The sequence below is a fragment of the Mirounga angustirostris genome, unplaced genomic scaffold (genome assembly GCF_029215605.1).
Source record: "Mirounga angustirostris isolate CCGP_5_RB_7025 unplaced genomic scaffold, mMirAng1.0.hap1 SCAF_16, whole genome shotgun sequence".
Classification (NCBI taxonomy): domain Eukaryota; kingdom Metazoa; phylum Chordata; class Mammalia; order Carnivora; family Phocidae; genus Mirounga; species Mirounga angustirostris.
Window position 1 is genome coordinate 59,669,979 of NW_026991724.1, and position 25,839 is coordinate 59,695,817.

The window sequence follows — 25,839 nt, forward strand, 5'->3', positions numbered from 1 at the left end:
CGGGGACACTCAGACGCGGATAGATCCAGGGACAGCTACAAAGTCAGGGACACACAGAAATGGCTAGGCCCACAGCTGGGAAAACAGAGAGACAGACCTTGGGCGCCCGGGTGGCTCAGTCGGTTGAGCGACTGCCTTCGGCTCAGGTCGTGATCCTGGAGTCCCGGGATCGAGCCCCGCATCGGGCTCCCCGCTCGGCGGGGGGTCTGCTTCTCCCTCTGACCCTCCCCCCTCTCATGCTCTCTCTCTCTTAAATAAATAAAATCATGGGGCGCCTGGGTGGCTCAGTCGGTTGGGCGACTGCCTTCGGCTCAGGTCGTGATCCTGGAGTCCCGGGATCGAGTCCCGCGTCGGGCTCCCTGCTCGGCGGGGGGTCTGCTTCTCCCTCTGACCCTCCCCCTTTTCATGCTCTCTCTCTCTTAAATAAATAAAATCATGGGGCACCTGGGTGGCTCAGTCGGTTGGGCGACTGCCTTCGGCTCAGGTCATGATCCTGGAGTCCCGGGATCGAGCCCCGCATCGGGCTCCCTGCTCAGCAGGGAGTCTGCTTAAAAAAAAAACAAAAAACAAAAACAAACAAAAAACAAAGATAGAGACCTTGGGCGCCCGGGTGGCTCAGTCGGTTGAGCGACTGCCTTCGGCTCAGGTCGTGATCCTGGAGTCCCGGGATCGAGCCCCGCATCGGGCTCCCCGCTCGGCGGGGGGTCTGCTTCTCCCTCTGACCCTCCCCCCTCTCATGCTCTCTCTCTCTTAAATAAATAAAATCATGGGGCACCTGGGTGGCTCAGTCGGTTGGGCGACTGCCTTCGGCTCAGGTCATGATCCTGGAGTCCCGGGATCGAGCCCCGCATCGGGCTCCCTGCTCAGCAGGGAGTCTGCTTAAAAAAACAAACAAACAAAAAACAAAGATAGAGACCTTGGGCGCCCGGGTGGCTCAGTCGGTTGAGCGACTGCCTTCGGCTCAGGTCGTGATCCTGGAGTCCCGGGATCGAGCCCCGCGTCGGGCTCCCCGCTCGGCGGGGGGTCTGCTTCTCCCTCTGACCCTCCCCCCTCTCATGCTCTCTCTCTCTTAAATAAATAAAATCATGGGGCGCCTGGGTGGCTCAGTCGGTTGGGCGACTGCCTTCGGCTCAGGTCATGATCCTGGAGTCCCGGGATCGAGCCCCGCATCGGGCTCCCTGCTCAGCAGGGAGTCTGCTTAAAAAAAAAAACAAAAAACAAAAACAAACAAAAAACAAAGATAGAGACCTTGGGCGCCCGGGTGGCTCAGTCGGTTGAGCGACTGCCTTCGGCTCAGGTCGTGATCCTGGAGTCCCGGGATCGAGCCCCGCATCGGGCTCCCTGCTCAGCAGGGAGTCTGCTTAAAAAAAAAAACAAAAAACAAAAACAAACAAAAAACAAAGATAGAGACCTTGGGCGCCCGGGTGGCTCAGTCGGTTGAGCGACTGCCTTCGGCTCAGGTCGTGATCCTGGAGTCCCGGGATCGAGTCCCGCGTCGGGCTCCCTGCTCGGCGGGGGGTCTGCTTCTCCCTCTGACCCTCCCCCTTTTCATGCTCTCTCTCTCTTAAATAAATAAAATCATGGGGCACCTGGGCGGCTCAGTCGGTTGAGCGACTGCCTTCGGCTCAGGTCATGATCCTGGAGTCCCGGGATCGAGCCCCGCATCGGGCTCCCTGCTCAGCAGGGAGTCTGCTTAAAAAAACAAACAAACAAAAAACAAAGATAGAGACCTTGGGCGCCCGGGTGGCTCAGTCGGTTGAGCGACTGCCTTCGGCTCAGGTCGTGATCCTGGAGTCCCGGGATCGAGCCCCGCATCGGGCTCCCTGCTCGGCAGGGAGTCTGCTTAAAAAAAAAAACAAAAAACAAAAACAAACAAAAAACAAAGATAGAGACCTTGGGCGCCCGGGTGGCTCAGTCGGTTGAGCGACTGCCTTCGGCTCAGGTCGTGATCCTGGAGTCCCGGGATCGAGTCCCGCATCGGGCTCCCCGCTCGGCGGGGGGTCTGCTTCTCCCTCTGACCCTCCCCCCTCTCATGCTCTCTCTCTCTTAAATAAATAAAATCATGGGGCACCTGGGTGGCTCAGTCGGTTGGGCGACTGCCTTCGGCTCAGGTCATGATCCTGGAGTCCCGGGATCGAGCCCCGCATCGGGCTCCCTGCTCAGCAGGGAGTCTGCTTAAAAAAAAAAACAAAAAACAAAAACAAACAAAAAACAAAGATAGAGACCTTGGGCGCCCGGGTGGCTCAGTCGGTTGAGCGACTGCCTTCGGCTCAGGTCGTGATCCTGGAGTCCCGGGATCGAGCCCCGCATCGGGCTCCCTGCTCAGCAGGGAGTCTGCTTAAAAAAAAAAACAAAAAACAAAAACAAACAAAAAACAAAGATAGAGACCTTGGGCGCCCGGGTGGCTCAGTCGGTTGAGCGACTGCCTTCGGCTCAGGTCGTGATCCTGGAGTCCCGGGATCGAGTCCCGCGTCGGGCTCCCTGCTCGGCGGGGGGTCTGCTTCTCCCTCTGACCCTCCCCCTTTTCATGCTCTCTCTCTCTTAAATAAATAAAATCATGGGGCACCTGGGCGGCTCAGTCGGTTGAGCGACTGCCTTCGGCTCAGGTCATGATCCTGGAGTCCCGGGATCGAGCCCCGCATCGGGCTCCCTGCTCAGCAGGGAGTCTGCTTAAAAAAACAAACAAACAAAAAACAAAGATAGAGACCTTGGGCGCCCGGGTGGCTCAGTCGGTTGAGCGACTGCCTTCGGCTCAGGTCGTGATCCTGGAGTCCCGGGATCGAGTCCCGCGTCGGGCTCCCTGCTCGGCGGGGGGTCTGCTTCTCCCTCTGACCCTCCCCCTTTTCATGCTCTCTCTCTCTTAAATAAATAAAATCATGGGGCACCTGGGCGGCTCAGTCGGTTGAGCGACTGCCTTCGGCTCAGGTCATGATCCTGGAGTCCCGGGATCGAGCCCCGCATCGGGCTCCCTGCTCAGCAGGGAGTCTGCTTAAAAAAACAAACAAACAAAAAACAAAGATAGAGACCTTGGGCGCCCGGGTGGCTCAGTCGGTTGAGCGACTGCCTTCGGCTCAGGTCGTGATCCTGGAGTCCCGGGATCGAGCCCCGCATCGGGCTCCCTGCTCGGCAGGGAGTCTGCTTAAAAAAACAAAAACAAAAACAAAAACAAACAAAAAACAAAGATAGAGACCTTGGGCGCCCGGGTGGCTCAGTCGGTTAAGCGACTGCCTTCGGCTCAGGTCATGATCCCGGAGTCCCGGGATCGAGCCCCGCATCGGGCTCCCTGCTCAGCAGGGAGTCTGCTTAAAAAAACAAACAAACAAAAAACAAAGATAGAGACCTTGGGCGCCCGGGTGGCTCAGTCGGTTGAGCGACTGCCTTCGGCTCAGGTCATGATCCTGGAGTCCCGGGATCGAGCCCCGCATCGGGCTCCCTGCTCAGCAGGGAGTCTGCTTAAAAAAACAAACAAACAAAAAACAAAGATAGAGACCTTGGGCGCCCGGGTGGCTCAGTCGGTTGAGCGACTGCCTTCGGCTCAGGTCGTGATCCTGGAGTCCCGGGATCGAGCCCCGCATCGGGCTCCCTGCTCAGCGGGGAGTCTGCTTAAAAAAACAAAACAAAGATAGAGACCTTGACATAAGAAGCCGCAGAGATGGAGACAGAAGCGGTGAGAAGTAGAAACGTGGAGACAAGCAGAGATGGAGGGACCCGGAGCCTGAGCAACAGCAGCGGAGACACCCAGAGACAGAGAGATGGAGGCACCGAGACCCAGGGACGCTGACTCGCTAAAAAGGGAGATTGGTTCTGCATATCCAGGAACTGATAGAATTGGAAGACTAGCCATGCTGGGGGCTCAGGAGTCGCCAAAATGGAGGAGAATATAACAGAGGGGCAACTGCGGTGAGTGATGTGCTCAGAAGCGCAAGGTAGGTGTCATCACTTCACTAGACGGGACAACAGGGCAAGGCCTAGGACGCTGCTTCCCATTCCAGAATTTTCTAGATAACAACAGTTTATGAGGCTGATATTTTGTGCAAACCGATTTTTTTTTTGAGGGGGGAGGGACAAAGAGGGAAAGAGAGAATCATAAGCAGGCCCAGAGTGGAGCCCCTTGCGGGCCTCCATCTCAGGATTTTGAGATCATGACCTGAGCTGAAATCAAAGAGTTCAAGCTTAACCGGTGGAGCCACCCAGGCACTCCTGTGAAAACTGATTTTTTAAGACGTTTATCTGAACAGGTCATTTTATGTATTTTATTTAAATACAACCACACTCACGTTTTTGGATATTCAGTTCTATGAATCTTAACTTGTATAACCACCAAAACAAAACAAAGAGTAGATCCACCGTACAACAGACTCCTTCCTGATGCTCCTCTCTCTCACCCACAACCCTGGCAACCACTGATCCACTTTCCATGGCTACAGTTTTGCACTTTCCAGAATGTCACATAAACAGAATCTCAGAACAGGTGGCCCTTTGAGATTTGCTTTTTTTTCACTGAACATAATCCCTTTGAGTTGTATCAATAATTTGTTCCTTTTGGGGGCGCCTGGGTGGCTCACTTGTTTAAGTGACTGCCTTCAGCTCAGGTCATGACCCTGGAGTCTTGGGATCAAGTCCCACATTGGGCTCCCGGCTCAGCGGGAAGCGTGCTTCTCCCTCTGACCCTCTCCCCTCTCATGCTGTTTCTCACTCTCTCACTCAAATAAATAAAATCTTAAAAAAAAAAAAAAAAGTTTGTTCCTTTTTATTGCCAAGTACTGTTTGATAGTTTCAATATACCACAGTTTGCTCAAACCCACTAAAGGACATTTTGGTTGTTTCCAGTATTTTGCTAGTACAAATAAAGCCGCGATGAACATTAGTATAAATGCTTGTGTATGAATCTTCTTAAATCTTCATTTCTCTGGGATAAATGACCAAGAGTTCAACTGCTCGGTTATATGGCAAGTAGATGTTTAGTGTTGTAAGATACTGCCATGCTCTTTTCCGGAGGAGTAGTACCATTTTATATTCCCAGGAGCAATATATCTGTGAACAAGTTTCACCACATTCTTACTAGCATTTGGTGTTCCCATTTTTGTTTTATTTTTATTTTTTTTAAGTAATCTCTGCGTCCAACATGGGGCTCCAACTTACAACCCTAAGATCAAGAGTTGAATGCTCCACCTACCAAGTCAGCCAGGTGCCCCAGTGTTTTTTTATTTTAGCCATCCTGATAGACGTGTAGTGACATCTCATTGTGCTTTTAATTTGCATTTCCCTAGTGATTAATAATGTCGAACATACTTCCATATTCTCCAACTGTATATCCTCTGCAGCGAAACGTCTGTTCCTGAGTTTTGAGAGATATATATTCTACTAGATATGCTCTTTGTCAGATATATGGTTTGCAAATGTTTTCTCCCAGTCTGTAGTTTGTCTTTTTATTCCCTTAACAAAGCCATTAGCAGAGCAAAGGATTTTAACTGAGATGATGTCCACAATTTGTCACTTTTTGCTTTAATGGATCATGTTTTTTGTGTCAAGTTTAAGAATACTCCTTAGCCCCAAGGATTTCCTCTTATATTTTTTCTAAAAGTTTTATAGTTTTACTTTTTATATTTGTCAATCACCAATTTTGACTTAATTTTTATATAAGAGGTGAAGTTTATGTTGAAGTTCATTTTTTTCCCCTATGTATGTTGGGCATCTTTTTTCTGACCCTAATTCTAACACCAAATATGTAGGTTTATTTCAACACCACCCAATTCTCCAACCCAGCTGGATATCCAACAATTCAGTTCTGAGACTACCCACAATTAGGGCAAACTCCACAGTTCAAGGGCTTAGTCACACAAGACTGTTCCCACTCCAGATGCTGGCCATACACTACACACACTTCTGCTCAGCTGACTACAAATTTACTGGTTCCCCAGATGCCACCTCAGGTTTGAGAATTCACTAGAATGACTCACAGAACCTAAGAAAACACTTTATTATGTTTACCAATTCAGTAATAAAGGCTATAACTTAGGAACAGCCAAATGGGGGGCGCCTGGGTGGCTCAGTCGTTAAGCGTCTGCCTTTGGCTCAGGCCATGATCCCAGGGTCCTGGGATCGAGCCCCACATTGGGCTCCCTGCTCGGCGGGAAGCCTGCTTCTCCCTCTCCCACTCCCCCTGCTTGTGTTCCCTCTCTTGCTGTGTCTCTCTCTGTGAAATAAGTAAATAAATAAAATATTTTTAAAAAATTAAAAAAAAAAAAAACAGCCAAATGGAAGAGATATATAGGGCAAGGTTTGGGAGGAGAGTGGTACGAACAAATCTCCTTTGAATTCTCTAGGAATGCCTCCCTCTCAGCACATCAGTGTGTTCACCAGCCCAGAAGCTCTCTGAATCTCCTTGTCCACAAGTTCTTATAAACAAATCTTCAGCCCCCCTTCCCTCCCTGAGGTCAGGGTGTGGGGCTGAAAGTTCCCACCTTCCTTCTAGTGACCATTACCCATCCTGAAGCTATCTAGGGGACCCAAACCAAGTCATCTTATGAGCATAAACTCAAAAGGGGCTCTTTTATGAATAACAAGACATTCTTATCACTCAGGAAATTCTAGGGGTTTCTTCCAAGAATGAGGGACAATGACCAAATACACGTTTTGTTATACGACAGATATCCAACTGCTCCAACACCATTCATTAAAAAGGCTATCCTTCCCCCACTGAATAGCTTTACACATTTGTCAAAAATGAGATGAGCATGTTTTTGTGAGTCTATTTTTGGGTTTTCTATTCTGTTCCATTGACTTATGTGTCAGCCAAAACCACAAACTCTTGGTTACTGTAGCTAAATAGTAAGGCTTAATATCAGTTATTCCTCTCACCTTTCTTCTTTTTCAAAAATTATTTTTGGGACAATTTTTTCTATTCTATGTCTAGTGCTTTCCCATATAAATTTTAGAGTAAGCTTGTCTATGTCTACAAGTTTATTTCTTATTTAATGTCTCTTATCTATGTCTTCCTGGGAGTTTGATGAAAATTGCATTTTTGTACACTTTTTGTATTTTTTTCTTGCCTAATTGCATTGGCTAGGACTTCCAATATGATTCCAATACCAGTAGGGAGCGCTGTCATCCTTATCTGTGGCTCACCATTATGATGTTGGCTATACATTACTGACATAAGCTCTTTTCAGATTAAAGAAGTTCCTCTTTATTCCTAGTTTGCTACTGTTATTATGAAAGGATAATGAATTTTGTCAAATGCTCTGTCTACATCTATTTGTAAGAGCATGTAGTTTTTCTTTAGTCTATTAATATGATGGGTTACAATGACTGTTTTTTTTTTTTTAAGATTTTATTTATTTGAGAGGGAGCACATGAGCAGTGTTGTGGGGGAGGAACAGAGGGAGAAGCAGGCTCCCCGCTGAGCAGGGAGCCCGACACGGGGCTCCATCCCAGCACTCTGAGATCATGACCTAAGCCAAAGGCAGACACTTAACTGACTGAGCCACCCAGGCGCCCCATGACTGGTTTTCAAATATTGAAACAGCCTTGCATTTCCAGGATAAACCCCCTGGTCATGTTGCATTGTTGCTCTTATATATTACAGAATTCAAGATGCTGACATTTTTGAGAATATTCGTATTTATATTCATGAAGGCTATCACTCTGTAGTTCTCTTGTCATTGTCTGGTTTTAGTATCCAGGTAATGCTGACCTTATAAAATCAATCAGGAGGTGTTTCCTCCTATTATGTTCTCAAAGTGTGGAACTGGCAACATTTCTTCCTTAAGTGTTGGATAGAATTCAACAAAACTATCAGGGCCTTGAGTATGTTTTGAAAAAAATAAAAATAAACCACCTACTTCAGGGTGCCTGAGTGGCTCAGTCAGTTAAGCATCTGCCTTTGGCTCAGGACACAATCCTGGAGTCCTAGGATCGAGCCCTGCATTGGGTTTCTTGCTCAGCAGGGAGTCTCCTTCTCCCTCTCTCTCTCTGCCCCTTCTCCTTGCTCATGCTCACCTGCTCTCTCTCAAAATAAAATCTTTTAAAAAAAACCCCAAGTACTTCAATAGGTATAGGCCTATTTACTTGTAGAGTGAATTGACTGGCAAGAAATTGGGCCACTTTACCCAACTTGTTGAATTTATGAGCATGGAATTATCCAAACAGGACTAGGTTCTTTTCCAATCTCTGTGGGATGGAGATGTACCACAATGGAATGAACACTGGGCAACATCTTCCTTCTCATCCCAATATATGCCATTATTCTGGGGCACACATACTCAATGGTCAACCTACCAAGACCTCGTTTTCTTGGTGCCTAGAGCCCCGCCTCCACTTGGGTCAGGTATTCATACACACCCCAGTTACCATCATCAACATCCTGGAGATTCTAATCCTCTTGTCCTCTAGTGCTCTCCCAGCTAGCTTCTTCAACTCTGCCCACCTTAGGAGGCCTTCAGCCAATCATATACACTAGAGTTAGGAAGCAATGCCATCTATGAACTACCTGTGATATAGTAGTTTTGAAGGCTGCTGGTGTCCCTTCTCTTTCAGTCTCCTGAGTCAGAGGAGAGTAACATCAATGTCATCACCATTCACAGCAACAACAGCAAAAGCAACAACAATAACAAAACATCATCAACAACAAGAGCAGCAATGATAATAGCCACAAGGATGGGAGCAAGAGTGCAGGAGCAACTAAGACATACTGAACACTATTACATCCCAGGCACTCTCCACACCTCACTTCTCTTAATCCTAATGAGGTAGGGCTTGTCCACATTTTATTTTATTTTTAAAGATTTTATTTATTTATTTGAGAGAGAGAGAGAGAGAATGAGAGAGAGAACACGAGAAGGGGGAGGGTCAGAGGGAGAAGCAGACTCCCCGCTGAGCAGGGAGCCCGATGCGGGGCTCGATCCTGGGACTCCAGGATCATGACCTGAGCCGAAGGCAGTCGCTCAACCAACTGAGCCACCCAGGCGCCGCTTGTCCACATTTTAAAAACAGGGAAGGCACAGAGAAGTTCAATAATTCACCTAAGAGGGCACCTGGGTGGCTCAGATGGTTAAGCGTCTGCCTTCGGCTCAGGTCATGATCCCAGCGTCCTGGGATTGAGTCCCACATCGGGCTCCCTGCTCCTTGGGAGCCTGCTTCTCCCTCTGCCTCTCTCTCTCTGTCTCTCATGAATAAATAAATAAAATCTTTAAAAAAAAATAATTCACCTAAGATCACACAGCTATTGAGATGTAAACCCATGAGAAACCCAAGTCTGACCGAAGTCAAAAGATGCCCTCTTAACCATGACACTAATACTCACACGGGCCTGGTGCAATGGTTTCATGCAACTTCATACAATTTTTCTTTAATAACTGGGTTTCATGTACAGGCCTTCTGAGCAGCCAAGGATTTACTACTTAAATGAATATCTATTTACTGTCAGGCAGTGTTTTCTTTTATAAATAAAATGCCCAAAGTGCACACATGCATACACACAATACCGCATATAAGGGTATTTCAATATATAAGCTAGAATAGAAGCCCTGTGAAGGCAAAAATTTTTCCATTTAACAAGCTACTAAGAGCCTATGCATACTTTTGCATATTGGTTCCCTCCACATTATAGGAATTTTCAATCTTACAATAAAATATAATCACAGCTGATACAGGCTACAAGAAAGAAACCAGATAACATTTATTTTTTTATTTTATTTTTTAAAAGATTTTATTTATTTATTTGACAGAGAGATAGAGAGAGAGAACAAGTATACAGAGAGGCAGGCAGAGGGAGAGGGAGAAGCAGGCTCCCCGCCGAGCAGGGAGCCCGATGCAGGACTCGATCCCAGGACCCTGGGATCATGACCCGAGCCGAAGGCAGCCGCTTAACTGACTGAGCCACCCAGGCACCCCTAAATCAGATGACATTTAATATCCAGCAGTGTGGAAGGGGGACCTTGTTGCTGTCTTTTGCTCCCACAAATATGTTATCGCAGTAACAGCCATTTCTTTGAAAAAAGTTCTAGTCTTTCTTCAAATGGATAAATCTCACTAGTCCTTCTTCCTTCTGATATTCCTGTTATCAAATCAGAGAACCAGTTAATGGTAAGATGCACATCTTATATGCTACTAAGAAAAAAAAGGCTGCCAATTAAAATATAGCATGCCATCGATTACCCTGGTATCTGAGATGTCAAAATGTGAAAAGAACATGTATATTAAAACAAATTAAATATAGTGACTCTTTCAGATTCGGTGTCAGGACTAACTTCCAGGCACATACTTCTTCTACAGTTGTGCTAAAAATTTGATTGTGGGTCTGTAATGGGACGAATGTCCTACAAGGGGGGTTTCTCCAGAACTCATTCTCTGACACGCTAGTTATGTTGCCCAAACGAAGTAATCACCAGATGTGCAGTTACAGAGAATCTAAAATGTAGCAGCGCCACATGTTTAAATGATAGTATTTGAGATATAGGTGGGTAGAATAAAGTGCTACTGACATTAATTTCACCTGTAATTTTTACTTTTTAAAAATGTGGCCGGGGCGCCTAGGTGGCTCAGTCGTTAAGCGTCTGCCTTCAGCTCGGGTCATGGTCCCAGGGTCCTGGGATCGAGTCCCACGTCGGGTTCCTTGCTCGGCGGGGAGTCTGCTTCTCCCTCTTTCTCTGCTGTTCCCCCTGCTTGTGCTCTCTCTCTCTGTCAAAAATAAAATCAAAAAAAAAAAAAATAAAATAAAATCTTAAAAAAAAAATAAATACAAAAAAATAATAATAATGTGGCCAATGGGACGCCTGGGTGGCTCAGTTGGTTGGGCATCTGCCTTCGGCTCAGGTCATGGTCCTGGGGTCCTGGGATCGAGCCCCACATTGGGCTCCCTGCTTGGCGGGAAGCCTGCTTCTCCCTCTCCCACTCCCTCTGCTTGTGTTCCCTCTCTCGGGTGTCTCTCTCTGTCAAATAAATAAATAAAATCTTCAAAAAAAAAAAAAAAGCAGAGCTATTCTGGGAACTTTCCCCACACTTGAAACAGTGGTACAGGGTCTCCTGAGAATGCATCTTCTAGTGTTTGGACAGACAGCAGCTGTCCCAGAAGCTCTGCCACACTGATTACTCTCATAAGGTTTCTCACCAGTATGAGTCCTCTGGTGCCGAATGAGACCAGTGATACTCCTGAAGTTTCTGACACTGGTTACAGCCATAGGGTTTCTCACTAGTATGAATTCTCTGGTACCAGATGAGGCTAAGAGCTCTCAATGCAAGTTTTCCCACACTCTACACTCATAGTGTTTCTCTCCAGAATGATTTAAGATTTTAAGTAATCTCTACACCCAACATGGGGCTCAAACTTACAACCCAAGATCAAGAGTTGCATGCTCTCACAACTGAGCCCGCCAGGTGCCCCAGAGTGATTTTTTTAATGCACAATGAGGTGACCGTTGCAGCTGAAGGATTTTCCAAATCCATAGGCTCTCTCTCTGGTTTGACTTCTCTCATGTTTAATAAAGCATGAGATATTAAATAAAGGCTTTCCACACTCTGTACATACATAGGACTTCTCTCCTATGTGAATTCTCAGATGGACAATAAGGTGGGGAACATCGGGGAAGGATTTTTCTCACTCTACATCTATATGTTTTTTTCTCCAGTATGGATTCTGTGATGCAAAACAGGGAAGAGTGGTGGTTGAAAGACTTCCCACACTGGTTGCACTCGTGAGTCTTCTCTCCTGTGTGGGTCCTCTTGTGCTTGATAAAGCCAAGAGCTGGCACTGAAGGCTTTCCCACAATTATTGCATTTATAAGGATTCTCTCTGTATGGATTCTTCGACGCACAATCAGGATGTAATCCTTAGAGGATTTTCCGCGGTCATTGTCATTACAGGGATAAAGTCTCTCTCCAGTAGGAGTCCTCTGGTGCCCAAGGAAGTGAGATTTTTGTCTGAAGGATTGTCCAAATTTGTTGCATACATAGCATTCATTTCAAATTTCTTTCTTCTCTGTTCATGAGAGCACGCACCCTGATCAAACACCTCCTCACATCCCACCCCTTTGTGTGGCTGCCTTTCTCTGATAATTACATCCTGTTCACTAAGAGGTGCAGAATGGTTGTAAAATTACCACTTTTGGTACATCTGGAGGGCTCATCTCCTGTTAGATTTCCACCAAGGTGGCCAAGCTGACCAGATTGGCTGATAGCTGTTTTATAGTCCTTTTCATCAAGTGTGTGACCTTCACAGCTTTTCCAACAATAACATAGGTAACAGGAATGCTTAACATCTGAGTCATGTTCACAGAAAGCTTTTGTTGCAGGACCTTTTTGAGATGGAGCAAAGACTGAGCAGAGACTCATGCTTTCTCCATATTCACAACCACCACAGCCTTTCACCAGACCTTCCTGTTCTTTTGTGTGGATGCTGTTTGCCTCAAATGCTTTTCAGGATTTTTTTTTTTAAGATTTTATTTATTTATTTATTAGAGAGCGAGCGAGAGAGAAACAGCATGAGAGAGGAGAGGGTCAGAGGGAGAAGCAGGCTCCCCGCCGAGCCGGGAGCCCGATGCAGGATTCGATCCCAGGACCCTGGGATCATGACCTGAGCCGAAGGCAGTCGCTTAACCAACTGAGCCACCCAGGCGCCCGCTTTTCAGGATTTTTTATAAAGCATTTCTACCTGTTCCTCACATTCTCAGATTTTTCCTAATGTATATAAACAGGAATCATCCCTCGTGAATCTTTGCATTTTCATGAAATTAGATGGTTCCACTCCAACAACATCCTGACTTGATGTTTCCATTTTGAAACATCCTTTGTTTCCCAGACCGGAGGGAAAAAGGGAGAAAATATCTGGATCCTTAGAGGGGAAAAAAGGAGTTAAAGTGGTGGCATGTAAATATTAGAATTGGCCAGATGCAAATCTACTAAAAGTGACCCTCTGTCCACCCTATGACAGCAATTTCACTCATAGGTGTATAACCAAGAGAAATGTGTTCATAGATTCACAGTAACATGGTTCGTAACAGCCCAAGACTGGACACTACCCAAACGTCAAAAAAACAGGTGGAGATGAATAAATTGTGGCTTATTCACATGATGAAATATTACACATCAACAAAAGTAAATGAACTACAAGTACCCAAAATAATATGGGTAAATACCTCAAGCATAATGTTAAGTGAAAGTCAGACCCAGGGGCACCTGGGTGGCTCAGTCCTTAGGCATCTGCCTACGGCCCGGGTCATGATCCCGGGGTCCTGGGATCGAGCCCCGCATCAGGCTCCCTGCTCAGCAGGGAGCCTGCTTCTCCCTCTCCCACTCCCCCTGCTTGTGTTCCCTCTCTCACTGTGTCTCTCTGTTTCAAATAAATAAATAAAATCTTTGGGGCGCCTGGGTGGCTCAGTCGTTAAGCGTCTGCCTTCGGCTCAGGTCCTGATCCCAGGACCCTGGATCGAGCCCCACATTGGGCTCCCTGCTCCGCGGGGAAGCCTGCTTCTTCCTCTCCTACTCCCCCTGCTTGTGTTCCCTCTCTTGCTATGTCTCTGTCAAATAAATAAATAAAATCTTAAAAAAAAAAAAATTTAGGGCGCCTGGGTGGCTCAGTTGGTTGAGCGACTGCCTTCAGCTCAGGTCATGATCCTGGAGTCCCAGGATCGAATCCCGCATCGGGCTCCCTGCTCGGCGGGGAGCCTGCTTCTCCCTCTCCCACTCCCCCTGCTTGTGTTCCCTCTCTCGCTGTGTCTCTCTCTGTCAAATAAATAAATAAAATCTTTAAAAAAAAAAATCTTTAAAAAAAAAAAAGAAAGACCCAAAGTATGTTTACTTAGTGAATATTTTAAGCTGTACATTTATATTTTTCAGCCTGTATATTTCCATGGAAATTTTTTTAAAAGATTTTATTTATTTATTTATTTGACAGAGACAGACACAGCGAGAGAGGGAACACAAGCAGGGGAAATGGGAGAGGGAGACGCAGGCTTCCCGCAGAGCAGGGAGCCCGATGCGGGGCTCGATCCCAGGACCCTGGGATCAGGACCTGAGCCAAAAGCAGACGCTTAACGACTGAGCCACCCAGGCGCCCTCCATGGAAATTTTTCAAAAATCATACACATACCCCAAAATAAGCTAGGCATACATGGATTTTGTTCAGGTACAGACCTGCAGGGTAGGAAGAGCTCATGATGATGATAAAGGATGGAGCCATTTATATAGAATAAAAATAATTTTAGAGATTTTTAGTTTTAGCAGAGAACGAGAAATATCTCCCAATGAGGGCTGTCTTACCAGAAGAGGAGTCAAGGTGGGGTGGATTGTTAAGGAGAAACCTCCCCTCCTCTGTCTCCCAAGGCACGAGTAAGCAGCATCCTGGCCCTCGCTATCATAGGTCAAGAACGCTATGGCCATTTATTATGATCCCACCAGCTGCCATATGCACTTGCCCTTTGTTCCACCCAGTGACATCCAACAATCCCATTTACAGCTCAGTTCTTTTTTTTTTTTTTTTAAAGATTTTATTTATTTGAGAGAGAGAGCACATGAGAGGGGGGAGGGCCAGAGGGAGAAGCAGACTCCCTGCCGAGCAGGGAGTCCGATGCGGGACTCGATCCCAGGACTCCAGGATCATGACCTGAGCTGAAGGCAGTCGCCCAACCGACTGAGCCACCCAGGCGCCCTACAGCTCAGTTCTTAATGACTGATCATGCAGCACCCGACCCCTGGATCCACACACAGACCTCAGCCACTACAGGCTTCACTGGAAGGGTAAGGGTGTGACAGTGCAGGTCATGATTCTAGGTAGACCATGGCTCCACCACCTTGCAACAGTACTAGGCAGAGCCCTGCAATGCACGTGCAGGTTTCTCATGACGACAGCTGTTACAGAGCTCTCAAACAGGTGAAAGGATTCACAGCTTCTGGGGAACATTTCACTCTAGATCGCCACCCCTTTTCTCTCAATTATCAGGACTCCTAGCTAGACCAGATCTACATGCAGGACAACAGAGAGCCACCTCTGCTCCAGACCCTCATGACCTCCTCACATTCATGGCTCTTGTCAGACGATTCAGAATCTCTCCATGTCTGCCTGTAAACCCATGCCCTCTCTTCACATCACATCCGGGTCACACATCCAAGAACTCAAGCTTACTCTGGTCTCTGGGGTTCTTCCTTATGCACCAGTCTTTGCCTTAGGCCAAAGATACCCAATAGTTGGTTATGATGTATTTCAGGCTCTGGAGAAGGAACTCCAGACGGGGTGCTTTGTTGTATTTTTTTAAGTGAAATTTTTATTGAACATGACTATAGATTCTCATGCATTTGTAAGAAAGATTAGGGAATGGCACCTTGTACACTTTATCTAGTTTCCCCCAATAGTAATATTTCTCAAAACTATAGAAAGTATCACAGCTAGAATACTAACTTTCATATGATCCACGGATCATACTCACATTTCCCCAATTTTAGCTGTACTCATTTGCTTGTGTGTGTATCAAGTTTTACACAATTTTATCACGGTGATAGGTTCTGGAGCAGTTCCAACGCCAAAATGTTGCCCATTTATAACCACACTCACCTTCCTCTCATGCCCAGAGTAATGCTTTTAATACCTTGTTTCCTAAGGATCATTTTTAGTAAAAGGCATCATGGAAGGACAGACATCTGAAATCTCGCCTATCTCTGATGATTACTCATATTCCATCCAGGGTTCCTCCTGATGCCTTCATCTTTCATTCATCCTCTGTACTTCTTTCTCCTTTCTGTGCAATCAGCCCAGAGCACAGAGATGCTGCACCTCAGCAAACACCTCTTTATGCTTTGGACTGACTTAGTTATTCTCTTAATTATGAAAAACAAAAGGTCCTCTCATCTGAAGCAAACAGGGTTCTCGAAAACTGCTGCTTTCTGCCATGTTTTGTTTTATTTTGTTGCTATGTTGATTCTTAAACACTGGATCATCACTTTAAGTAAGAGGCAGCCCAGCTATGATATTAACCATCCTTGGCAGCCATTTTTCTCTCACCAAGAGACCCATCACCTCTGATTCTTTGATTTTGCATTTCCAAGATCAGACATTATATTAAGAGAAACAAAAATTTGAAAATGTTTTTGACCCCAATCTAATTCTACACTAATGAAATGTCAATAATATAAATATGTTTCAGAGATTGTTCATAGGAAAGATAGAAAGACTGTGGAAATTTGCCAAGGTCCTCACGGTGCATTAGTGTCCATACCCTCTGGGGAGAGGTGACTCCCACCATCCCCAAACATCCCTGCACCACACGCCAACAGAGCATGTCTTCTCCTCCATGCTTATATTGCTTATCCTGGAATAAATCACCACCACTCCATTTTCTCATTACTACCTGTGGTTTCAGCTTTCCCGCCTAGACACTCTGCTAAAAGCCAGAACAGAAACTGGGTCTTCTGCTAAGGACAATCTCAAAGATTCTGTAGAAATGAGTGAACCAGGTACTTCTAGTTACAAATACTTTTGTGGATATGGGATTTCTTTTTTTTTTTTTTAAAGATTTTATTTATTCATTTGAGACACAGAGATACACAGAGAGAGCATGAGCAGGGAGAGAGGCAGAGGGAGAGGGAGAAGCAGGCTCCCTGCTGAGCCAGGAGCCCGATGTGGGGCTTGATCCCAGGACCCTGGGATCATGACCTGAGCCGAAGGCAGACGCTTAACCATCTGAGCCACCCAGGCGCCCCTGGATATGGGATTTCGACCTGATATCCCCTAGGTAAGTGTCAGATTGAACTGAGAGATGGAGTCAGGATCTCCAGGATCATTTTTAGTCCCAAAGGAAGTGTTGACTTCATCAAAATGGACTGCTGCACTAATAGCCAGTGAAATAAGAATTAACTAAGGCCAAACAAATTGATAGAAGAATTCTCCTGGTGACTATTTGGAATATTTAGTATTATTCTTACTATTTTATATTCTGATGGTTATGTAGATCTATTTCCAATCCTTAGCACAGTAAAATATTGTTTAAATGGTTTCTCATTCTCATCGACCCCTCAGAATCCAGGATTAAACACTTTCACCAAACCTCTTTATTTGTAACAGCAATGTGGTTATTTGTGGAGGTTCTAAAAGAATTGGTCTTCGCTTTTAACAGACAAGTTGTGCAGTCAAGCACATATCTGAAGTATCAAACTTGAGAATAAATCCTACCATACACCAGTGCCATTATGTGACATGTCCACCATGAAAGACAAGGTTTAAACTTCCTTTGGCACAAACTACCACAAAGCTCACCGGGGTACAGCCTGGAACCCGTTCTGTGGCTTATAGCTTTGTAGAAAGAAATGAAGGTCCCTTCTGGCAAGCTGGGAAAACTAGCATATTTGGGATGTTCAAGGAAGGAGGAATCGACCCAAATGTCTAGGTAGTACAGATGCAGTCTACATGAGTTTTCTGGGGTTTTTTTCACACTTGGTATAAAAAAGCAAAACAGAGTGAACAACAGAAACCACTGGAGTGACTGAGGCTAGTCAAAGCATGGTCCTAGATCCTACTAAACCAGCAGGCAGGTCAGAGTCACTAAAGAGAAGCACCATAACCAAGGTGGGGTTTACTTTGGGTACGAACTACCATTGGAAAAGGCCAGGAACACACTTCTAAGAAACAAGAAATCAAGGAGAACTAGCAATTGTGCAAACAGCAAAGCTGTTGCTTTCTGCACATAACTATGCATCATATGTGACTCCGCTTTCAGAGGTTTCAGGAAAGGATCTAGCCATATATCTGCCATCTACTCATGAAGGAGATCCTTGGTCTCCAACTGTCCCCAAGATGCTGCTTTAATGACTTGTGATGCCTCGGTTCTCCTTCTGTCCAAAATCTTTCTTCCCCTCCTCTGCACCTTGCATTCCCAAAGCAGCACATTACACTAGGCTCTCGTTTTTATACTGACTTCCCCTCTCCCAACGACGTGGCTCCTCTGACTTCTCACTCTCTCACAGATCTGCAAGACATTGTACACTGAAGAGCCAAAAAGCTGAAAGCCAGAGTCCTACTCTGACAGCACCCACCCACCTATGCTGCTCCTCCCAGTAAACAGCCACTTCGTTTTCCCAGTGGAGTGGGCCAGAAACCTGGGCCTTATCCCCCATTCTGTGTCTTTTCTCAAAAGCCACATCTGATCTGACAGCTCTGACTTTCAAATTCAGCCAGAATCCCACCACTTTGCACCTCCTCCACCCCTGCAGTCCAAGCTAGAGTCATTCATTTAAAAGAAGAAAAAATGGGCACCTGGGTGGCTCAGTCGTTGGGCGTCTGCCTTCGGCTCAGGTCATGATCCCAGGGTCCTGGGATCGAGCCTCGCGTCGGGCTCCCTGCTCCGCGGGAAGCCTGCTTCTTCCTCTCTCACTCCCCCTGCTTGTATTTCCTCTCTCGCTCTCTCTCTGTCAAACAAACAAACAAACAAACAAACAAACAAAATAAAAGAAGAAAAAAAAATATATATCCTGTTCTCTTCCTAGAGAATCATTTTGGTATAGTTGAAGTCAAACTGTATATACAATTTTGGGTCCTTTTCTATGTTTTTCCCAGTTAATATTATGGGTAGCTTCCACATCATTAACATGTCTTTATCAGCAGAAAAAATGGTACAGCCCCTTTGAAGAACAATTTTGGGTTGAAATCAAAATTTAAAATGCAAAGCATGTGGTAGCTCAGCATTAAAAATTCAAAACTAACATAAGAGGACCTTGCCCTTAGTGTTATTTCATCAAACTTTTGCTCCAGTTACATATGCATATGGGTTATGAATGTAAGTGTGTTTCTTATAATGCCTGGGTCAAAAAAAAAAAGAAAAGAAAAAGAAAACCCCAGGCTGGGGAAACCCTTACCCTTTTTGCAAGAACACATGTTCAAGATGCCCACTAAAGCACTATTGGGAACATTGAAAAACTGCAAACTTCCCAGCTGTGCATCAGTGGCAGCAGTGGGGGGAAGGAGGAAAAATTCGCGGCACCTTCACAAGGTAGACTACTGTACAACAGTGAAAACAGTACACGTAGAAACCAAATACTGGTGAGAGAAGCAGATCGCAGAAGTTCACACATCAAGCACGTCGATCCCAAACACACACACACAAACCATACCCCATATTGCTCGAGGCTACAGATATTATAAAGGGAAAATCTCTAACAGCCTGAAGACAAAGGTTAATTGTCTGCTAGATGTGTCACAAACCCCTTCTGTGATCTTGGGGAGGCCCCACTCGCTCCTGTGGTCACACTGGGGTGGCCCTTTTCATTCACTAACCAAATATTTATCGAATACCTACTGGGTGCCGGGCCCTGTTCTAGGTAGGGATGAATCAGCAATGGATGAGACAGATGAAGACCCCTGTCTGGTGGAGCTGGCTTTCTAGTGGGGAAGTCACAAAGAACAAACTGCAAAGTCCGTCTCCATCAAACACTCACTCTGGGAATTCAGGATGCACACAGACGTGGGTCAGTTTTCTTAGTTAGCACTGGTGTGACTGACTGCCCGAATCTCTACCCACTGTTCAAAAGCAGATTCAGGGAACACACTGCTCAAGGAAGGTGGCAGGACTGATGCAAGCTCCTACCATGTGCAAACCAGCAGCAAAGTTACTGGGCCAGCAGCCCCCGTTCTGGAACTCCTGAGGATTCTGGCTGCTACTGAGGGAGGCGTGGGAGACTTGGAGCAGAGAAGAGACCCCATCTGACATGTGACCTCCCAGGCTCCCACTAGCTGCCAATGAGGAACAGATGGTGAGGAGGAGGAGGAGGGCAGAGGCATGGGTGCAGGAAGGACGTGCCTGTTACACAGAGAAGGGAGTGGTGAAGGGGTTGAGTTCTGGAAATACCTTAGAGCTACAGACATGGAATTTTCGGGCAGGGAAGATGTGGAGGTTGGGGAAAGAGAAAGGTCAAGGTGAACCTTGAGGCCTGTGGGCAGAAAAAGGAGTCGCCATTTACAGAGACTGGAAGGATTGGGTTTGGGGGAGACCAGAGGCTCAGCTGAGGACTCCAAAGTCTGAGGTGTCTGTCGCCCCCGGGCAGACAGCATCAGGGCATCAGCGTCCTGTGGGGAGGGGCAACCCGGTCCACTACCAGGGATTGGGGGTGGGGGTGAAAACTGGGAGGGCCTGGGGCGCCTGGGTGGCTCAGTCGGTTAAGCGCGTGCCTTGGGCTCAGGTCATGATCCCGGGGCCCTGGGATGGAGCCCCGCATCGGGCTCCCTGCTCAGCCGGGAGCCTGCTTCTCCCTCTCCCTCTGCTACTCCCTCCCTCCTGCTCACTCTCTGTCTCTCTCAAATCCTGGGTGGCTCAGCCGGTTAAGCGCGTGCCTTGGGCTCAGGTCATGATCCTGGGGTCCTGGGATGGAGCCCCGCATCGGGCTCCCTGCTCAGCCGGGAGCCTGCTTCTCCCTCTCCTCTGCTACTCCCACCCTCCTGCTCACTCTCTGTCTCTCTCAAATCCTGGGTGGCTCAGCCGGTTAAGCGCGTGCCTTGGGCTCAGGTCGTGATCCTGGGGCCCTGGGATGGAGCCCCGCATCGGGGTCCCTGCTCAGCCGGGAGCCTGCTTCTCCCTCTCCCTCTGCTACTCCCACCCTCCTGCTCACTCTCTGTCTCTCTCAAATCCTGGGTGGCTCAGTCGGTTAAGCGCGTGCCTTGGGCTCAGGTCGTGATCCTGGGGCCCTGGGATGGAGCCCCGCATCGGGGTCCCTGCTCAGCCGGGAGCCTGCTTCTCCCTCTCCCTCTGCTACTCCCTCCCTCCTGTTCACTCTCTGTCTCTCTCAAATCCTGGGTGGCTCAGCCGGTTAAGCGCGTGCCTTGGGTTCAGGTCGTGATCCTGGGGCCCTGGGATGGAGCCCCGCATCGGGGTCCCTGCTCAGCCGGGAGCCTGCTTCTCCCTCTCCCTCTGCTACTCCCACCCTCCTGCTCACTCTCTGTCTCTCTCAAATCCTGGGTGGCTCAGATGGTTAAGCATCTGCCTTCGGCTCAGGTCATGATCCCAGGGTCCTGGGATCGAGCCCCACATCAGGCTCCTGGCTCAGCAGGGAGCCTGCTTCTCCCTCTCCCTCTGCTACTCCCACCCTCCTGCTCACTCTGTCTCTCTCAAATAAATAAATAAAATCTTTAAAAAACGAACAAAACGGAAAAACGGGAGAGCGAATTCAGTGGATAGGGAAGGACAGAAACACTGACAGGCACCCCAAAGACGCAGTGCGGGAAATCGGCCTGTGGAGGGCGAAGCGGGGAGGCAGACGCCAAGAGTCTGAGGAAGCATCCTTGGGAAGGGACCCGGGAAACAGGAGGCTGCGCCAGCCCAAACCTCGCGAGGAGGGACCCGAGGAGGAGAGGAGAGGGCGTCCACCCAGACAGGGCGAGCGCAAGGCGGAGGCGCGCACCTGCCGGGCGCTGCAACAGGCGGGGGCGGTTGCGGGCGGCGGGCTGGGCTCCGCGCCGGCGACAAGCAAAGGAGGGGCCCCGCGCGGGAGCAGAGGGCAAGCGACGGGTCCGCTCGGCCGCGCGGCAAGGAGAGCGGGTCTGCACCTCCCCGGGCCGGGAGACCGGAGCGGTCAGCGCCTCAGCCGCAGCCGGCGCCCTCGGCGCCCCCCCCGCCAGGTGCCGGCCTCCGCGGGGCCACCCGGGCGGCACACAAGCCCGAGGCGCGCACTCAGCGCCCCGGCCGCCGGAGCGTCGACGCGGGCGCGCGGGCCGGCCGTGCGCATGCGCGCGCCTCCGGCTGCCCGGCCGTGCGCATGCGCGCGCCTCCGGCTGCCCGGCTGGGGCTTCTCGCGCCGGCCGGGGACCCGGGTGGGGCGCTCGGGGGGCTCGCGACCCGATCATTTGCCGCTTTCTCCACCGCACTTTCTTTCTTACTGAGATGCCGAGTTCTTCACATGTTTTGTGTATCAGCCCTTTCTTGCGTCCATGAGCGGCAGTTACCTTCCCCTAGTCTGTCGCTTGCCTTTCCACTTGCATAATACGGCTTCCTAATGAGCACAGTTCTTAATTTTATTTTTTTTATTTATTTATTTTTAAAGATTTTATTTATTTATTTGAGAGAGAGAGAGAATGAGAGAGAGCGAGCACATGAGAGGGGGGAGGGTCAGAGGGAGAAGCAGACCCCCCGCCGAGCAGGGAGCCCGATGCGGGGCTCGATCCAGGGACCCCAGGATCAGGACCCGAGCCGAAGGCAGTCGCCCAACCGACTGAGCCACCCAGGCGCCCGCAGTTCTTAATTTTAATGTAGACAGGCTTATCAATTACCCTTGGCTTGGTTAAGAAACGTTTGCCTATGCCAAGATCACAAAGATGTTCTGTATTTTCATCTGAACTCGATCGTTTTGCCTTTCACATTTAGAGCTACAATCCTCAGGAACTGATCTTTGTGGATAGTAGGGGTCAGCAAACCACGGTAAATCCACCTGTTTTTGTATGGTTGGTTAAGGATGGTTTTTATATCTTTGAATGTTGAAAAAAATAAAAATAATAGTATTCATGGCACATGAAAATTATATGAAATTCAAATTTCAAAATCCATGAATAAAATTGTACTGGAATGCAACCATGCTCAGTTGCTTACAAATTGTCTGTAGCCGCTTTCACACTACAACAGTTGAGTTTAGTACTTGTAGCACAGACCATATGATGTGCAAAGCCTAAAATATTATCTTACCCTTTACAAAAAAGTTTGCTAACCCCTGACGGTATAGTGAGGTATGATCACTGGATTTTAGCTATTTAAAATGTTTGCAAAACCAGAAGATATTACTTCATACCCACTAGGATATCTATAATCTAAAAGATGATAAAAAGCATTGAAAAGAATGTGGAGAGGGCGCCTGGGTGGCTCAGTTGGTTAAGCGACTGCCTTCACCTCAGGTCATGATCTTGGAGTCCCTGGATCGAGTCCCGCATCGGGTCGGCAGGGAGCCTGCTTCTCCCTCTGACCCTCCCCCCTCTCATGTGCTCTCTCTCTCATTCTCTCTCTCAAATAAATAAATCTTTAAAAAAAAAAAACAAGGAAAGAAAAGAATGTGGAGAAATCAGAACACTTAGACACTGTTGGTGGGAATCTAAAATGGTACAGTTGTGAACAAGTTTGGCAATCCCTCAAAAGCTTAAACAGAGAGTTACCATGTAACCCAGCAGTTCCAATCCATAGTTATCCAGTCAAGAGTGTTGAAAGCATAAATCCACACAAAAACTTGTACATGAAGGATCATAGTAGCATTATCCATAATAGCCAAAAATTGGAAACCAACCATGTCTGTTCACGAATGGATAAACAAAAGGTGATATATCCACACAATGGATTATTATTCAATCATGTAAAGAATGAAGTGCTGACACATGATTCAACATGGATGAACACTGACAACATAATGCTAAATGAAATAAGTCAAAAGAGGACCACATATTTTATGATTCCATTTATATGAAATGTCCAGAGTAGTCAAATCTGTGGAGACAGAAAGTAGATTAGTGGCTGCCAGGGGCTGGGAGAAGAAGAAGGAGGGAAAAGCAAGCTCCCCATGAGGAGGGAGCCCAAAGGGGAGCTCGAACCCAGGACACTGGGGATCACGACCTGAGCCAAAGGCAGACACTTAACTGACTGAGCCACCCAGGCGCTCCTAACTTTTTTTTCCCACCTGAATGTTGTTTAATCTATTTTACCAGAAATGACGACTGATTCAGTTAAATTCCTTTGGTCACTATAAGCTTAGATGTCCATTTACTTACGTCTTTGCTATTTTTTTCTCCTGGGACGTGGTTATACACACTCTCAATCTGTTTATCTTTTGGGGTCTCAAATGTTGCCCTTGTAAATGTGGATTTTTTATTTGGCAAAGGCAGCCTCATACCCCATACCCACCTTTTCTCCAGTGAGGCAATTTCCCCAATTGTTTCCCATGAAGGGATTCCAATGGCTTTGTTGCCCCTCCCTGGTATTTAACAGGTAGAGGGAGTCTCTCCTCCCTAAATCCTGTTCTCTCTTGGTCCATAATATCACCACACACCGTGGCTTCCCTCCTCCCTCCTAAGCCATTTCTTCTTCATCTGGCTGCCTCCTTTCAGTTTTTCCCATGACCAGTTGCTTCTTCGGTCACCATTCTGAGTGTTCACTTAACGTAATCAGTTCTACAAAGCTCTTGCCTACCTCATCCTGCCGGCTCCCCTCATCTCTTCCTCTCTGATGCCCCTACATTCCCTGCTGCATCAGTACATACTGCTCTCTGTGAGGCAGTCTTCCCTCCCTTGGTTAACCTCTCCTCCTCTTACAGCTCACACTGATGTTTTCATGATTGTTTGATAAATAAATGCCCATCTTGCTCTCTAGTTGGACAGCTCCATGAGGATGGACATGTTGTTGTCTTTCACAGGGGATAATGTGCCAACATGTGAGACACGCACCAAATGTGTTGATTTGAATGAACTGGAAGATATATTCCAAGATATTAATAATGATTGCTCCCCAAATATAAATATTTGAATAAAGATATTCACCAAATATTTGCTGACTTGAATGAATTGGAAGGCATATTCCAAGATACTAATAATGATTACTGGTAACAAGGGAGATTCTGGATGCAATTTCTTAATTTCGTATTTTTCTGTATATCCCAAGCATTTTTTTTTTCAGTGAGGAAGAATTACTTTAGAAACAGGAAACAACAGGGGCGCCTGGGTGGCTCAGTTGGTTGGGCGACTGCCTTCGGCTCAGGTCATGATCCTGGAGTCCCGGGATCGAGTCCCGCATCGGGCTCCCTGCTCGGCGGGGAGTCTGCTTCTCCTCCCTCTGACCCTCCTCCCTCTCCTGCTCTCTGTCTCTCGTTCTCTCTCTCTCAAATAAATAAATAAAATCTTTAAAAAAAAAGAAAAAAAAGAAACAGGAAACAACAGAGATATGCACCCAGGATATGACTGTTCACTGGTGCTGGCTCACCTCCATCTAACTTAGTTCAACAAACACTGGGCATCTGCTGCAGTATTCTAAAGGCCAGGGACACAAGAGAAACCAAAACAAGATGTTTACACGACAGCAGGAGAGACAAACAAGTACAACGCCATCATGTATCAGTCGGTTGGCAGTCAATGCCTTGGAGATACATAAAGCAGGGAACGAGGATGGGGGAGTGAGTGCGTGTTGGGCAGGGGCAGTCTCTCTTAAATAGAAAAGTCAGGAAAGGACTCACTGAAAAGTGATGTCTGAGTAATGAATTGCAGGTGACGAAGTGATCCCAAAGGTATTGGGGGAAGAGGATCCCCACAAAGTCAAGTGATTGCAGAGGCCCTGAAATAACATGCCTGGCATTTGAGGAATACCAGGGAGGCCACTGAGACTGGAACGGAGTAACTAAGGGGAATATGAGAAGGGGCCAGGGAGGTGACAGTAACATCAATTAAAACACTGCCAGGCCATGGGGCGCCTGGGTGGCTCAGTTGTTAAGCGTCTGCCTTCGGCTCAGGTCATGATCCCAGGGTCCTGGGATCGAGCCCCGCATCGGGCTCCCTGCTCCGCGGGAAGCCTGCTTCTCCCTCTCCCACTCCCCCTGCTTGTGTTCCCTCTCTCTCTGTGTCTCTCTCTGTCAAATAAATAAATGAAATCTTAAAATATATATATATATATATTAAAAAAAAAAAAAAAACCAAACCAAAAAACAACGACAACAAAAACCCACACATTGCCAGGCCAAAGACATGATGATGTAATATAACTGAGATAACCTGTATTATGGTTAAAGATACTTGCTGCCTCTCCCCCAGTAAGGATTACACATCCCTGCCCCAGTGACTTCAGGCTTGGTTATGGACTTGCTTTGACAAGGACATGGAGTGGAAGTGCAGGTGCCATTAATGAGCTTTCA